Raw genomic sequence first — 17,950 nt, 5'->3', positions numbered from 1 at the left:
CAGCTTAAGGGAGGGAATAACTTACGCTAGGAGAAGTTTAGGGTGCTATAGGCGCACCCACTAGGATATGTAAATTGAGTCCTGATACATAAGGAGGACTTAGGCAGACAAAAGAAAGGGAAGAGAGTTCCCAGAAGGGGAAGCCAGAGAGCTTCACGGGTTTAAACAAACTGGATATTTAGCACAATGAAGAATGGGAGCTGGGAGTGGCAAAATTTTTAACTGGAGTGGTAGGCAGAAAGCAAGTCAAATAGACCTTTTCAGCTGTACTCCGAGTTGTACTTTATCTTGAGAAATGGCAGAAATAAAAAGCCATGTGATTGGCTTAAGGAGGGAAATGATAAAACCAGAATGACATTTTATAAAGAGCCCAATGGCTGCAGGACGTCGAATGGAATAGAAAGGACTAAGGCTGGAAGCAGGGTTCCCTTTAGGAAGCTGCTGCCAGTTCTAGGTTCTAAACGAGGGCTGGAAGGGACGACCTGGGACAGAGTAACGACAATGCTATATGGAGACCTGACATCCTTCCTCAGTCCTGTTGCTTTGGTGAGCACTTCATGTATTCAGTTTGAAATCTTCTTTTTTCCTATACAGATACTGCTGCAACCGTCTCTTTGGCTCAGCCCCTCTCACCTACAGTAGCGAGTGGTATTATTTGTCCTCCTAAGACTCCCCAAAACATCCTGCCATGGAAGCAGGGCTGGAGGAGGGTTGACCGGCATTTGCTTATTGTCTCCCACAAAGAGAACACTTCGTAATCAAATATTGCTGGAGGCTCATAGCATTTGTTTTACGCGCTGCCATCTGGAGCTGCCCCTAGATGTGTCATGTAACTGCCGTGCCACAAAGATAATGAGGATGGCAGTTTTCCATCTAGAAGGTTAATGTTTACCTCACTGGGAGTAGGAACACAAGCACTTCTTCATAAAGTTAAATTATTAGTTACAAACTTCTCCAGCACCTGACCATATTTTATCCAACCATTCTAGAAGAAGTCCTTGGAAACGACTTGTCTGTTGGGCAGTGGGGTGTACATAAACTCTTTCATGGGACCCCAACCCACCCTAATCACTTAATCACCAGAGTTCAAGGTGACTCATAATCTAATATAGAGGTTGTGGGTTGTGATAAAGTAAATGAGCAATAAATATCTTATTCAAATAAAGAAGAAGTGCCATTTTGGAGGTCATTGGCCCTCTCTTTTCCTCCTAAACCCTTATGGTATTTGGGGTGGAGGGAGTTTTATGGATTTTGTCTCTATTGTCATTTTTGCTCAATAGAAGCCCTGATCAGAAGAGCCTCAAGCAAAATGATAAGTAAACAAGGTGAATTTAGACATTGTCCACTTTTCACTACTCTGCATTCCTTGCCTTCAGTGCCTTCACCTGATATGCTCTTAAAAGCAGGAAAATGAATGAACTAATTCACAATAAGGCTTTAGTATGTGTGTCTTAGTGTAAAGTAGATCTAGACCTAGAGAAGCAAAGGTGACTTCAGATTCAGAAGGCCAAAGGAATTTGCTGGAAAACATGAATTTAGGGTCATGAAGATAACAGGAAGAAGTGCAAGTCAGAACTGGTTCAGTTGAGATCAATGTCCAATCTGAGAGCCATGAACAGCAAGTCTTCCCCCCGTCCTGCCGTCTCGCCATCCCCTGCAACTTTAACATTTAAAATCCCAAACCTTCCAACACCCTGACCTCAGATCTTTAACTGCCACTACTGTAGCAAGCTTCAACCCCATGGTACTTATGCAAAAATCCCATGGCCATAAGTGGGTTAAACCATATCACTTAGAACTGTGCCCATTCCAGAGTAATAAACGTACAAATTCCTGTCTCAGAAAACAATGGCCTCAGATTTACACTTGAAGTTCATGGAGACTTCAGCCTTTACCCCTTTTCTCAATCTTAGCCCTTCCTAGCTTTAGGGCCTCTTTCACCTGAATTCCATTCCCTCATTCATTAAACTAAATTTACTAGGTTTCTACTTTCTGCTAGACATTGATCTAGACCAGTTCTCATCCTTGGCTGTATACACTGGGATCATTCAGAGACCTTTAAAAAATACTGCACCTGGGACTCACCCAGAGATTCCGATTGAATTGGTTCATGGTGCAGTTTAGGTATCAGGGATTTCTAAGGCTCTCCGGGAGGTGCTAATCCACAGATAAGGTTAAGGACCACTGCTCCAGGTACTGGAGATACAGCAATGCTTTAGCATTCTTGTTGTATCTTTGCACTGACCTTTCTCACTAGACTGTTTATAAATAGTCCCTTCATAAAACTCTTTTTAGTTAAACTCTTTGGGTGTGCCATCGTTTTCCTGCTAAGACCCTGAGCATATGAGTACGTGTATAGTCACCTGTCCGTGGTTCAGTATTTCAACAAATATGAATACTATTATTATTCTGTTTTTCTCTTAACTTTTTCTATTTTTGTAGTTATGTAAAACTTAAATTACCCAGCATATTTCAGAGGCTGTTTTCCTAGGGGATGAAGGGACAGTGAGAAGACAGAAGCTAGCCTGTTGGCACTGCTAGACACAATTAAAGTGGGTTCTTAAGCATATTGGCATGCTGTCCATTAGTTGGGTTGAAAACAAATGTGAAATAAGTACATTAAGTTTTAAGGTAATTCCAAGTGAAATATGAGCACATTATGAGAATGTAATTCTAATGTATTTATCTTATTTTCCCAACTGTACTGAGAACACTTTGAAAGCAGTGTGTGTGTGTGTGTGTGTGTGTGTGTGTGTGCTACAACTTTTTCTCCCTTATAAAGCGCAGCATAAAGTAGGTAGTACTTGATAAAGTTTATGGGATAGATGGATCAAAATGGGTGAAAAATATAATTAGTCAAATATATTTATTGAGTAGCAACAGTTGCTAAATGGAGAAACCTAGAATACATACAATAAAAATAAGATAAATTCTTTCCTTCAAATTTAATTAAAAATAAATATAAGGAATGAAACTAGACCAGAGGAAGAGAGGATAAAAGGAGGACAAGATTAATTTATGAGAACTAGATAAAGAAGGATAAGGGCAGGAGAGCATGAAGAATGCCAAGTTGAGTATATGGAGGGTGGAGAAGCAGTCATGTGAAGAAATCAAATAGAGAACAATGTATTTTAAAAGCACAGAATAAAATAGGAAATTTTTAAAAACAATTATTATATGCAATTACTTTCTTCTAAATCTTAAAGTGTTTGATATGAAATACTGAATGCAGACTAAGGAGTCATTGAAATTTAAGAGGATGTTGTAAAGATACCATAAATGAGTCAATGATATGTGAGCATACTCTGAATTCTTTTCAGTAACATTAGTACAAAGCAAGGTGTTACTTCATATTGAATTTATGGATTGCATATATAACATATACTTTGATGCTCACTGTCCAAAACACACCTAAGATTAGAAAGGTTGAAGAAACTGAGAAGTCAAAGATTTTTGTCTATTATTACTCATCTTCTATGTCTCTTTATCCTACATTTATATTTAACTACTAGGAAGTTGTAAAGATGACTAATAAAGTATTACATGTTTGCGGTCATTGACTGGATAGTTTCACATAGGAAGCACAACACTGTACAGTTATTACCTACCCTTCATTATAGAAAAGGTTTGGATCAACAGGCAGACTTTGCACCTTTCTCATTAGACATTTTAGTGGGAGCTAACAGCTGAAAAGTCGGGTCTGCATAAAGTTAGCATGTCCTCCCACAGTAGTGTCCTTCTTCACATTTTAAATTAGGAAAAAATAGTCTGTTTTAATTTGCAATTCACGTCCCATCCCGTTTAAGAAGGGCCAGGTTGAGTAAGGTGATATGATTACATACAATGCCCTAACAGACTGTGTGGAGGAAGATGTATGTGTGAGTGCACATTCTAATTGGAATAGAACCAGGGGAAACAAATGGAGAGAAAGCCATTGAAAACCATGAGTGTGGCCTGGGAGACGAGCAGGCTGTCCAGATGTGTCCTACAGGGAGTCACTTTCCCAGTGTGGACACCAGTCTGTGAACGCTGGTCTTTAGTTTGTTTGGTAGGCTTAAAATTCAACTGTGCCAAAATAGCAAGGTGACTGCCCTTCCAGAGACTGACTCACAAGGATTAGTCACAGAACACTCTAAACATCAGGGTATAACTATTAATCTCGTTAGTGAAGTCTATTTCTCTAGACGAGATCCTGGACCAGTGACTGTCAGGGATGGAGGTTGGGAGTGGGATGTGGAAGATGACCCTCCCTATTTTGAGAAGGAGCCTCAGTCTGTCTGGGGAAGCTGTTTAAAGCTACCTCAATCCTTTCCCCTCTCCCCTCCATCCTCCCTTTTACTCAACACCTCTTACCCAACCTTGAAATTCTGATAGCCCCTGCCAAGATGTCATAGTCCTTGATTTAAACTCATGGCTAATATTTCTTTAGGAAGTGTAGAATTTGCTCAACTACATAGGAAAAAAAGCTAGAGAATCATTTCCTTAGGCTAAAATTTCCCAAATTTTTCTCAACATAAGAATCATCTCAGGTACTTACTTTAAATGGTATCTGTAATCCCTCCCTTAAAGATTCATGTGGGCCTCACATGATGATTCTTATGAAACTGGAAAGTTTGGGCAATGTTGCTTCAGGCTAATCTATCTGGGAATCAAATCATTGTCTTCATGCAGGCATTCTTTTTGCCACTGCTGAATTTTCCAAGGTACCTGTTCTCACTATCCTCCAGGAAACTCTCAGAACTTCATCTGCCATTCCTCGTGTGGCCCAACACTTACCCCTTTGTGGGGGAAACAAGGGTCATACAGTAAAAACAAAGCAATGTCAGTGTTAGCCAGTCAAGTATACACACAGAATCTTAGCGGTAAGACAAGACCTTACTTGTGGTTCAGGTACTATATTTCAACCACCTGAGTCCACCAAGTGATGGGTGCTGGGTACTGTTCTCTGCAGCCCAATCAATCTCCTCCAGTTCCACTCCTGCTCCATCAGAGCTGTAGACTATCCTAACAGACCCATGGTTTCCTCTCCTGATGAGCAGAGTATGGCCCCCAACCTCCACTCCTAACAGAACCCTCTCTTCCCCAAGAAAATCTGCTCAGTAGTTTTTAACCAATTTTCTCCTGCTTAGTCCCAGCATATTGGTTATTCATTATCAAGAATATCTAAGTGTAGCTGGTTAGAGGCAGGTTAGTGTTTTTGGATCCCGAGGGAGAAAAAAGAGAGGGGGAGGCATCCTCACAGTAGTTTGGCCTCTGAATGGAACAGCTAATGTAAAATGAGACCATTTGCACTAAGATTAACCTCCTCTTGACATCTCCTGAACTTTATTATGCTAAATAAGTATGTCTCCATTCCAGCTTTGAGTTATATTACACAAGACCACTTTCTACTATGCTGGCTTCGGGAAATGGTCAAGTTGTCGGCTCCAAAAAAGGTAAGGGGTGGGTTTAGGAAGAAAATCTCCCCCACCCCACTCACATGCCTATTCCATCTCCATACACTTGTTTCTATGATACTCTGTGATTTATTTCCCCTGATCTCCCTGACTTTACCCATTGCTCCCTAACCCTTCTCATGTATCCTCTGAAATCCCTACTTTATAATCACAAACTCTCCAATATGCTCAATTGTTTCTTGGAATATTCCCTACATTTGGGGGCCTTAACTGAAATCCAGGGACACACTTTCTCCACGGCCTGTATAGGGTGTCTGATTATCTTCTCACGCTCTACATATCTTGGGGTTGAAAGGTAAAGTCTGTGTCCCTTTGATTTCTAGAGATGCTTCTGGACTGAGGTTATGCCCCGATCCTTTGAGGCATTCACATCTTCTGTACCACCCGCCTTCCTCTCCTCGTCCCAACGTATTATCAATTGTTTGGCACCTGATTTACAGTCTTCTTCTCCGCCTCTCATGTGGCCGTCATCTGGGTAGCTTCAGCATCCGTGAGCATTACTCTTCTCATGCCCTGAACTGGGAAGTGACCTCTTTCTCTTGTCCTCTTTCCCTCCACCTCACTCATCCACTCACAGCCCCATTCCAAGCCCTGCCATTGCCTCCTACTGCTCAGATAAATGGTTCCTAAATCTCACCACCTGGTCTCTTATGCTTCCAAATTCTTCCATCGGTTATCCCTGGTTCACGTCCGCAACGTCTTCAGGATCTCTAGGCTATTGATCTTGTTACTTTCCTTTTACCCATTGGTTCCCTCCTTCCTTTCTTTGCCTCTCTCCCTGACCATCTTTTGTTCCCTAGTCCATTGTTTCATTAACACTATCCCAGACTCCCTTCCTCCTTTGCCAATGTGTCCCATGCGCCACCTCCATTCTCCAAGCCATGCCCAAGTGGCTGAGCGCTGCTGGAGAAGGACACTGTTGGTATCACTGTGGCCCTGACTTCAATTCAGTCTTCAGAGCCATCTGTCAAATTGATGAAGTTTCTCTAGCCAGTTCGTGTTCCTACTCTCCAGCATGGATACTTCAAACTGTTTCCATTCTTTCTAAAACCGCCCACCTGTTCCACTTGCTTGTTCTCACTTGATGATGTCACCTTGTAGTCAGCAGAATGGGCCCCCCCAAAGATGTCCACACCCTAATCCCTGGAACCTGTGAATACGTGTATGTTACATTACAAAAGGACTTTGCAGATGTAATTGAGATTATGACCTTTAATATAAAAGAGTAGTCCGGATTATCCAGATGGGCCCAATTTAATCACACGAACCATTAAAAACAGAGGACTTTCTCCCCTGAGGCAGAGATGAGGCAGAGGAAGTCACAAAAACTCCCTGCGAGAAGGATTGAGCACATGTGAGGTTCTTGGACAGATGACTCCAGCTGCTGAGGTTGGCCCACAGCAGACAGCCCGCAGGGAAATCAAGACTTTGGTTCCGCCGCAGGAGGGAACTAGATGCTAACGGCCTGAATGAGTTTGGAGCTTGCTAGGGCCTGCTGATCAGAGCCTAACGGACCTCGATTTCAGCCTTGTGAAACCCAGAGTAGAGAAACCAGTGGAGAAGTTTGTAGGACTTCGGACCTGCAGAACTGTGAGATAATACATTTGTGTTGTTTCAAGCTAGCAAGTGTTTGATCCTTTGTTACAGCAGCAATAGAAAATTAATACACACCTTCCAACTCACAGAAAAATGGAAGCGTCAAAAGGTATGATTTCAGCTTTCTATAAGCAATCTACAAACACAACTGCGTCACTCCCACACTTTCTATTTTCATTTTTCCCTCTTGCATTGGAGCTATTCCTTCTCATGTTTCTGGGCATTTTTTCCATCTGTGTCCTGGGTACCATCTCCTCCTGACTTCCCCTGACTTCTCCTGACAATATATTGGTTATCCTCCCCATTGTCTCTTTCCCCATCTCCTTTACCGATTCCTTCCCATCAGCATTCAATCAACTGTAGAGCATTTTCATCACCCCGGTACCCTGTGCCCATTAGCAGGCATGCTTCATTTCCCACCAACCCAAATTGTATCTTGTGAACTTATTGCGGTACTTCTTTAGCACCCCTTATAGATCAGCATCCAGGAAGCCAGTGCCCCGGCCCCTGCTGAGCTCTTCCTTACCCCACTCCACCACACCATAACCACACGCCCTTGGGTTAAGGTCAACAAAGACCTCCACATCATCAAGTCCAGTGGACTTCTTCAGTCTTTATTTTATTTGTTTTCTCAGGAGCATTTGATGTAGATGGTCTTTCCATCTGTCATGCAGGGTGTCATGCGGGGTCTCTGGTCCTGCTCCCCACGTAAGAACGTATGATATGGTGAGGCCAAAAAGGAACACCCACAGAGCCATAGATAGGGGAGTCATACCGCTATATTCTCGCTGGCGGCTGGGTTGGAGACACAGGAAGCAGGAGCCACACGATCTACAACCTGCCGTCCGCTTCTCTGCAAACCTCAATCCACACTCCGCGCTTGCTAACTTAACCATGGCAGCCAGATCAGTGGCCAATGGCCAACCAGCTGATGGCCAACCAGTCACAGCTGATGACTATCCACCACCCGAGCCAGCACCCCCCTCCCCTATGTGAGGCCGAGAGCCTGGAAACTGCTCTCTGGGACTCTGTGCCCACACCACCTTTCTCAAAACATTGTTTCCTCGACAGTACATTCTCCTGCTTTTCTTCCTCTCTCTCTAGTTATGTATTTTGAGCTTCATCCGCAGTGTTCTTCTTTATCAAACCTATAATGTCGGGCTCTCTCTTGGACCTCCCCCCTTCTCATTTTGTACTCTTTCCAGGCACTTTCATTTCTTCTTATGGCTTCCTTATCATCTACAGGCTGACTCTTCTCAAATTTATATCACCAGTTCATGCCTCTTTTCTGAGTTCCAGACTCATATTATCAGCTGCCCACTTGACATCTCCATTTATAAATCACACATCTCAAACTCATCATGTTTAAAACTCATCGTCTTCTTCCACACACCTGTTCTTATCTTGGCATTTCCTGTTTTGCTTGGTAAAAGGCACCACCATCTACCCAAGTGCTGAAGTAAACAAACAAAAAAGTAGGAGCTTCTCTGGCTCTATCCCCATATCTAAGCCATTGCTTCAACTCCGCTCTGCTTCCTGCATTGCCATCACCGCTCTCCTAACCCGGACCACTGCCATCTTGCACTCGGGCTGCCGCAGAGCTGCTCATTGCTCTCCCGACACCCTCCCCATCTTGCTCTAGTCCAGAAGTAGCATGGACCATCATATTAATAATATGTGGCACATAGTACCTTTCATTTACTTTTCTGAATACCCCAAACAGTTTAATTAGAACATTTGTATACATAGTGTAGTAATAATAACTATAAAAAAGATAGCGCAAGAGAAAAATGTAAAAATATTGTACTAAACTGCCCCCTAATTAATAATTAGGGTACCAGATTTCAGATTAAGTTCAATACACACACATACACACACACTTTTTTTTTGGCATATCATGGGCTACTAATATGATAATTGTGAGGAAAGAGCACGTGATATAGTGCTAAATTTAGAAAAAATCAGGATAAGAATCATATGTGTGATGTTGTTGAAATTATCTTAAACGATCAAAATCTAAGAAATGTAGATCAGATACCAAGATGTCAGCAGCAGTTTTATTTTTCATTTTCCAGGTACTTCATAATATGGCAATTTTACCTTATATTTTTGACAAAGTTTAATATAAGCATTTTAAAAACTAAAAAGTAAGATTATTGTTACATCAGAAGAATTATATCAGTGTAGATGCAATTTAAGGAATGGTGGTCAAGAGTCTGAACTTTGGGGCCAGAAGGTCCTAATCTTATGCCTTGATGATGCCACTTACTGAGTGTCATCTTGGGACAATGACAATCCCTTGTCTTTGGTTACCACCTCTATAGAAGAGGGCATTGTGAGTACCTACCTCAGAAGGTTGCTGAAAGGATTAAATGAGATAATATAGGTGAAGCAATTTGCATAGTCCCTGGCATGCAATAAGTGCTCAATAAATGGGAGGTGTTTGCTCTTCAGATAGGCCTGGCAGGGGGTGAATCTCTGAAACCCCAAAACCACAGGGCGAGCAGCCTTATTCTCTGGTTCTTCTAGGTGTTATTGTCTCTCCAACAAGACAGTAAGCTCCCCTATGTTGTGGACTCATTGTATTACTGCCTTCTAAGTTCCAGTACTGTTTCTGTTGTTTTTAATTACAAAAGTAATGCAAGCTCATTGAAAAATAGTCCAGAAATAAAAGTTTCCCTTTCACACTCTGTCCTTCTATATTTCATTGCCAACAAGTAATATATAATTTGGTTATGGATTTGTCAGAAGGAAGTGGCGTTTGTTTCACAAAAACAACGTGTGTGTGTGTGTGTGTGTGTGTGTGTGTGTGTGTGTGTTTTCTCTCTGTTTATCCTTTTCATTTAACAAGAACAGTTTTCTAGGTCAGAGTCTATGGAACTAATTTTTTTTTCATTGCCTACATAGAATCCCATAACATGGAGTTACTTCACTACCAGTGTGTTCTTTAAGGCTTATTCATTTGTTTATTTCACCCACTCAATATTTACATGCCCTGCACCATGATGGATCCTGGGAAAATTTTAAATAATGCTGCAATAAACAGCCTTATGCAAATTTTTTTTAAAAGCAAGCTTTCCCATTGCTGAGATATGTTTAGAAAGATACACAAGGTGATTCTTAGATAAACAATGTGGGCACAAAGTAGGGACTCAATAAACACTTGTTGGTTGAGTGAATGACTTAGATACATGCAGAGTAGGAGTTATTATGAGAGATGATAAATACTACAGATATATATATAATGTTTTCCTAACTTAATCAGTGTGTTTTATCAGACCAAAGAAATATCTGTGAAACTTGATTTACAGTGTTTACTAGTTTAGGGGGGAAAAAATGACAAGAACACACCTGTCAGCTCTTACTCTCCTTAGAGCACTGAGCATTATTATTTTTGGAGGGTGACTAATCAGGGACTTAGTAAACTTTGGTACGTTGTGAAAATAAAAAGATGCAGTTAAAAAGAAAAGCAAAAGAAATCACCTCTCTCCGAGATGGAGAAGTCTATATTTTTCAAAACAGAAATTAAGATGAATAATTTGCTTTCTCATGTTGACAATGAATAGAATCGAAAAACTTCATGCAACCGAATCACAATTATACTATTACATTTACTGGAGGATATTGAAGTGGTATGATAAAATGACCTAATCATTTATTTCACAACATTTAAACTGAGACCCAGTAGTAACCACAAATTCAGAACTACCCACTAAGTCTCCCAGAAACCATCCTATGATAGAGCTGCAGGACTTATATCATGCAACAACGCAGATGGGACGGCAGGCTTTGTTTTGATCTTTTTCGCTTCATCCATGTGCTTAGGCCCAAAAGCCCACAACATCATTTTTTAAGATCTGTAGAAAATCTTATTTACGCATATTTCCATAATGTCCAAATATTTGGGTCATAAAGTAGGAAGTAGGTGGGATATTCAGCCAAACTTTCCTGTGGCCGCCCATTAGTCCCCCCATGTTATCAATGGACAGGACACCCCAGCTTCTGATTAGGTCTCTGACTGTAAAAACTGTTGGTTTGAATTTCATTTTACTTTGCATCCTAGCAAATCAATCTGTTTGCTATTGCCTTCTGGGCAAAATGCCTGGGCTTTGTAAAATTAAAAACGATCTCCTATTGAAATGAAAAAATAGAACCAAGGAAAATAAATTTCAAGTGTTGGTGTTTGCTTCCACAACATTTTCCACAACAATGATGTGGAACCTTTGTTAATTTCAGGAGCATTTTCATTCAAGGGAGAGTCTCTAGAAACATCTTACAGTTGTCTCTTTGGGGACTGACCTGTGTGTTTTGTTTTGTTTTGTTTTTCTGTTACAATTGTGCTTAATTACCATAGACAAATGATGTTTACCCACATGATGTCTGCACTAGGCACCCACAGATGCCTTTGGATTATTTTTGTTGTTTATATGGAATCACCCATAAGCCAGTGCAAATCCTAAACTTAATTACTGTCCGCAGGTAGAAATCAACAGAAAACATTTTTGTCAATTAAAGTCAATAAAGATTTGGCCAAATCCCCTCTGATTCATCCTAGTTAGAATTTCTGAAGCTGCTATCCCTTACTTTGAAAACTGCCCAGCAGGTGTATGAATAGCAACTCCAAGAAATGTACAGCCTTGACCATTTTAAAAAAGGCAAGACCCCTCTAAAAACATAACTGCTGAGCTTATCAAAGAAACCACACATAACCTTGTGCCCCCTAAACTGAGGAAAAGCTCAGTGTTCAGTTGAGCGAAGGACTCCTTCACCGTTTATTTTGGTTACGGTTTTTTTTATCCTTACAGAGAAGCAAATCAATTAACAGGACAAATGACACAGTGGTTAGTCACGGAAGGGAAAGTATTAGCCTCTTTAACTTGGAGCACCCTTCCAGCTCACACCTCGAGTTACCACCAAGCGGATTGATGACTAATCGTGCCAGGCAACCCCGTGAGGTTTGGACGCCCACCTCTCTGACTTAGGCCCCGGCAACACCCTTTAAATAACCGCGGGTGCCCCCAAGCCCACTCACAGACACGTCAGGAAGCAGTGCCTGAATCAGGCGAGGTGCGGGGGTGGGGGATCCCTTCCCAGCCCCACCTGAAAGTTGCTGCGAGTGCCACCCAAATAACTTTCCCAGATTGATCTCTGTCACTGCTCAGGGAAGTCTGCTCCGGGCGCTCAGGTTCCCGGTCCTGAGCCAATCGGCCCTTCCTGCCAAGCCCCTCCTTCCCTGCACCTTTAAGGCCTGGGAAAGGGGAGGGTCGGCCGGGATTTTCTTCTTAAGAAGTCGCACCGGTTTTTCGAGCTCGGGTCTGCGCTTGGAGAGCCACAGCGGTGGGATCGGGCGCTGCTGCCACCGGGCTGGCGGTGAGTCACTGTTGGGAAATGGAGTGGGCGGGCGAGGGTGTGAGAGAATGAATGATGTCAGGGCGGCGGGCGGGGAGAGCGGGCCGCGGGGCCGCTGTAAACACTCAGCGCTGCGCGGCGGGCGAGCCGGCTGGGGAGACCCCGCCCTCGGCGCGCTAGGAGCCGTCCGCGGCGGCCGGATCCCGGCCGGTGCTGCAGCGCCGCCGCGAGCGGCCTCGGGATCGGCGGCCGCAGGAGGGACTCGGAGAGCAGCTTCCCTCGCGGGGCCGTGGCGCGAGCGGGCGAGACCCCGAGCAAACTTTCTAGGGGCTTCGGCCGGGGGTGTGGCTGCGGCAGCGGGCACCGTCCGCTAGCAGATCCTTCGCCTGGAGCTAGTGCCTTCGGCTGGGAGTGTCTGGAGCCCCGGCTGGGAGCGGGTAAGGAGCACCCGGAGAGGCTGGGGAGGAGGATGGGCTGGGAAGACGCGCGTCCTGCGAAGCGCGGGGAGGGGGAAGGTGGATTGCCAACCGGGACGTGGCTCTAATTGGGCCCCCACGCACCCCGCCCCAGGGCATCCTTCTTCGATTTTGCCTGATAGAGAATGGATGTGTGGCTTAAGTCTCCTTGCTCTGAGCTTTCAGCTCAGTCATTTGCAACCATTTCGGGTAACTAGGTGCTGGCGTTGAAAGGACACTTTAAACCATAATTGTCTAGAGCCACTCCAGAGGTCAGGGCTAAAGTTCAGGTGGTGGAGGAGGGACTGTCTTTTTCTGTTTGAGAGGCACTTACTGATGATGTGTGAACAGTAATAGCCGAGCTCTGGGCAGCCTACACGGAAACCTTTCAGTGCTTGGCGGTCCAGAGCTGCTCCCCTTAAGGGAAGACTTGGTTTCTCCGCGCGAATAGGTGGGAGGGGACCTATCTGAGGTGTGGCTAATTGTTAATAACCCGCGGCTACATCTTCAAGCAACTCAAATGTCACGTCTAGGAATCTTTTATTTATCAATCTTTGCCATTCTTCTATTTCATCTTGCCTGCTCTGATAGGACCTTACAATCATTTTGATGTGTATTGTAAATTTTCGAAGTGATCTAGTCAGTGTCTCTAGGTTGGGTGTAGATTTTGAATTTAAACTCAACTTTTCAAATCCTTGGTTTCACTCCTAGTCCAATCTATGAACGGTGGGTTCTCAGTTGCGTTAAATACGTTGAATTCAGTAAAAATGGGACTAGAACGACTTCAGAGGCTAACCATGAGGATTAAAGCGCCAAAGGCCTATCAGAATGCCTTGGCACAAAGAGGACCCCAACAAATTGTAACTATATATAAGTAATAGTGTGTTCCAGCTGGCTTACCTAATAACCAATTGATTTCCACAAATTTTCCTACTTGTATAGCTGGGCTGAGTGTTTGGCAAGTTCCTTGGAATGTGAAGTGGTATCTTCAGGAAGTTAAACATTTCAGTGTGGATACCTGAAAGATTTTTGGTTTCCACCTCATGTAAAGGGAACTGCCATTCAGTGTTTAAACAGAGTCGGAGCAGTGGCTGAAAGTGAAAACCTGGAATTTAGAGGAAGGCTGAGATGAGTAGGAAACGCTTTAACTTTACCTTTAACATTTTTTTCTTTTAAAAAAATAAGCTGTTCAAAATTCCCTTTTTATAGCTCTTTGATGATAGTCTTAACTACAGTCTTAGGATTGAAGCGTTGTTTTATGAGTTAATATTTAATTTGGTTTCTTTAGTTTCGTTTTTAAGTAAAACTGGTTGACTTATGAAACTGGAGGGAAACGCTTTGATACTTTGTGTTGCTGCCTCCTGTCCTCAGTTTCTTTTCTCCGGGAATCTCATAAAAGCGCTGGGAAAGATTTGTAAGAAGCCTAAGCATTTGCTCAGGTGTTATTGAAAACATTTGTTCTTACCATATCTACAATCTTTAGGGTCAAACGTCATGGGAGGTTTTTTTGTCTCCACAGCACCATTATAGAGAGGTCTTGGTCACCGGCCTTCAGAAAACCTGAGACTGTCTGGGTAGTGACTTACTCCTGTGTTTCCCCGAAAATAAGACCTAGCCGGACAATCAGCTCTAATGCGTCTTTTGGAGCAAAAATTAATATAAGACCCAGTCTTATTTTACTATAATATGAGACCGGGTCTTATCTAATATAAGACCCGGTCTTATATTAATTTTTGCTCCAAAAGACGCATTAGAGCTGATTGTCCAGCTAGGTCTTATTTTCGGGGAAACACACGGTAGATGTGTTACTGTGAACAAGTTACTTAAATTCTCTGGGATTCTTGTGGGACTTTAAACAAAATATAGGGAAAAATAGAAATAATCTTACATCAATTCAAATAGGCAATGGAATATAAGAGAACTTTTTAAAGAAGTGAGACTTTGACGTACGATGTTTGTTTTCTTTTTTCAAAAAGGAACAATTACTGAGACTTCTAGAGAATTGCAGACTAAAGAGTAGCTTCCCTACCTGTAGCCAGTTTTCTTGTGGGGGAGTTGAAGCCTATATTCTGAACTACTGTCAGATGTTCATATCCTTCATTCAGTTGGTGAACCTTTAGTGAGCATGTACTGCCAGCGCTAGGATGAAGGAGACTGTTACTGCCCCTGAGACTTACAGTCCTGCAGAGAGAGCCTTTGATTATGGAAAGGAAAAGAAAAAAAGAGTCCAAAAGGCAGAGAAGGGTGGGGAGTTGGGAGGAAACAAGAAAGGATTAGGCTACTTTAGACTTTCTCCCACTGATGATGTAGATCTACATAGTGGCAGTCTAATGGGTCTTGAATTGGGGTTCTGAAATTCTTATGTGGCTGAACAATGTAAGTATGCCTTGCTTTCCTGTGGGGACAGAGCCAGGAGAGCAGTTTCCAGGCTCTCGACCTCACGTGGAAAGGTGCTGGTTCGGGTAGTAGATAGCCATCAGCGGTGACTAGTTGGCCATTAGCCACTGATATAACTGCTGTGGCTATGCTAGGGGGTTGGTTGGTTGGCAGAGAATCAGACAGTGGATTGCACTTCGTGTGGAGCCTGCTTTCTGTATCTCCAACCCAGCCACCAGTGAGAATATAGTGGTATGAACCCCCATCCATGGCTCTGTTGGTGTTCCTTTTTGGCCTCATCGTGTCCTGCGTTCTTGTGTGGGGAGCAGGAGCTGAGTCCCTGCATGACACATGGCACAGCGAGCAGGGTTCTGGCCGGGTAGGAATGATGTCTGACTCTGGGCAGGAGAACATGTAGCCCCCACACAGTGTGTGGTGCCCGGTGGCCACTGTTCTCAGGAGTTGGACCCCCGTGGAGGGTGGAAAGACGTGGACGGTTCTCCAACCAGCATAGGCTGGAGAAAGCGAAGGTCGTTGCGGCCATGTGGGCTGGGAGGTGCTTACTGGTGCGGCCCAGATGCGGCACTTGTGGTCCCAGGAGGAAACGCTTGCTGAGTCCTCAGTGGCGGATGCAGGTGAGGTCAAGGTTGTTCCTTACCCCCAGGACTTGGAGGACTTGGAGCCCTCGCCCTGCAGAAAGGGCACACATTGTGAGGCCAACGCACAGCCCTGGCGAATGACTGGACTATGGGGAATTGCCTTCCATTCCTGATTTGATGGACCGCTTGACTGTTTGCTTGGGAACGTACCACCGTGTAGTGGAACTGGGGGATATTTGCTTCCTGTGTCTCGCCCGGCCGCCAGTGAGATTGTGGTGCAGGAAGACCCCTTGTTGGGGTACAGGTGGATGTTTACTTCCTGTGTCTCGACTGGCCGCTGTCGAGAATATGTAAAAACCTTGGCTGTGAGCCACTGTTGTTCCAGCACGGTACCCTGAGAACCCTGGCTGTGCCCAGAGAGACTGGTGGTGCCCAGTATATTGCATCCACCTCCAGGTTCCTCACGTAGGGCCCCTGGTGGAAGACGCTTGACGCATAGATTGTGAGGCAAGACCCTAGAGGGGTGGAGTGTGGGGACAGAGTCCCTGAGAGCAGTTTCCAGGCTCTCGGCCTCATGTGGAAAGATACTGGCTCAGGTAGTAGATGGCTATCAGCTGTGACCAGTTAGCCATTAGCCACTAATATAACTGCTGTGGCTACGCTAGCAAGCGTGGATTGGTTGGTTGGTTAGTTGGTTGGTTGGTGGGTTGGTTGGTTGGTTGGCAGAGAAGCAGAGCGCAGATTGCAGATCGTGTGGCTCCTGCTTCCTGTGTCTCCAACCCAGCCACCAGCGAGAATATAGTGGTATGACTCCCCTATCTATGGCGTTGTTGGTGTTCCTTTTTGCCTCACCATATCCTGCGTTCTTGTGTGGGGAGCAGGAGCTGAGTGTCTGCATGACATTTACCCAATAAAAATGTTATAAACAAATTTAGCCATTAAGTTAAATAATTTTAAATGTTCCAGGGCAAACTTGTTTAAATAAACTCTGAAGAGTAAATTCAGCTCAACCTAGATTTATTTATTGTGAGCAAAGCACGATGGTAGATTTTAAAGAGAATTACTATGTTGAATATAACAATTTATTGACAATTCCCATGTTATATATAGTATGATACTTATAGAAGTTTAAAAGTCTAAACAAATCAGCTGCCACCCAGAAAATCACTTAACACCATATCCTCACTTTCTTTTTCACTCTCTGAAAAAATAACGCAAAGAGCTAACATGCATGTATTGAGCTTACTATTTGCCAGGCAATCTGCCTATTGTTTTATACATACAATCTCCTGTGATCCTCACTCTAGCCCCTTGAGGAATGCACTATGATTATCTCATTTTTGAGGAGAAAACTGATATAGAGAAATTAAGTCATTTTCCTGAAGTTGCACAGCTAGAAGGTTATTCTCTACAAAACTGGGTGTATTCTCTTTTTTTCCAAATATGGACATCTTTATATCACTAACATACTCGTACATCATCATTTATAATTTTTTATTATATGTTTGCAGCTCAACTTAACCGATCCCCTGTTGTTGGACATTTAGTTTCCAGTTTTCACTATTTTAAGCAACTCTGCCTTAAATATCTTTCTAGCTATGGTATATCTCTGTGCACATCCATGATTATTTTAGTCATTATGCATTTTAAAAAGTGAATTATAATGTTTAATTCAGCTGCCTTTTTTTTTACCTATTCAGAGTTAGAACACTTTCTCCTTTCTCTTTAAAATTTAAGAGTTTTAATTTCTATGTTCCTTTAATGTTCCTCATGAGTTCAGCAATAGGGTCAACATTCTCTGTGGAGCTTCACAATAGGTCTAGCTCACCACACAAGGGATTGATCTGATAAAAATGGAACACACAGGCTCTTAAAGAACTATTATTTATGTTTGTATTGTTATTAGCCCTACAGCTAATTTCCACCATGGGAAGGATAGCAGAATGGAGCAATGCTAATTTTACCAAGCCGTGCTCTAAAAGAAATTCTACAGTTTGCTTCTTTAGTACTCAGTAAGATAGGCAAGTTAAGTTTTTCAGATATTGCATTAAGCAGGTTTAAAATAAGTTCCATCAATTGTAAGTAGGTCACCTTTTAAAAAAACCTTACACCTTTTTGT

General features: G+C 43.1%; 1 protein-coding gene across 8 annotated transcripts in view; it reads left to right on the top strand.

Annotated features, from left to right (window-relative positions):
• Nucleotides 1–17,950, top strand: part of SGMS2 (sphingomyelin synthase 2) — a 153,853-nt gene that overhangs the window by 58,185 nt on the left and 77,718 nt on the right. For 3 of the 8 annotated variants that reach the window (XM_019741914.2, XM_074322690.1, XM_074322688.1), the window contains exon 1: nt 12,490–12,838. The exons of 3 other annotated variants lie outside the window; for them this stretch is intronic. The gene's annotated coding sequence lies outside the window, so the exon portion shown is untranslated. Of the gene's footprint in view, nt 1–11,857; nt 12,423–12,489; nt 12,839–17,950 lie in introns of those variants that run through there. 2 more of the 8 variants (XM_074322672.1, XM_074322693.1) reach the window with 2 other exon arrangements.

This window comes from Rhinolophus sinicus, linkage group LG02 (genome assembly GCF_036562045.2).
Source record: "Rhinolophus sinicus isolate RSC01 linkage group LG02, ASM3656204v1, whole genome shotgun sequence".
NCBI classification, from domain to species: Eukaryota; Metazoa; Chordata; class Mammalia; order Chiroptera; family Rhinolophidae; genus Rhinolophus; species Rhinolophus sinicus.
The sequence above is the reverse complement of the archived record's forward strand: the minus strand, read 5'-3'. Positions and strand labels throughout refer to the sequence as shown.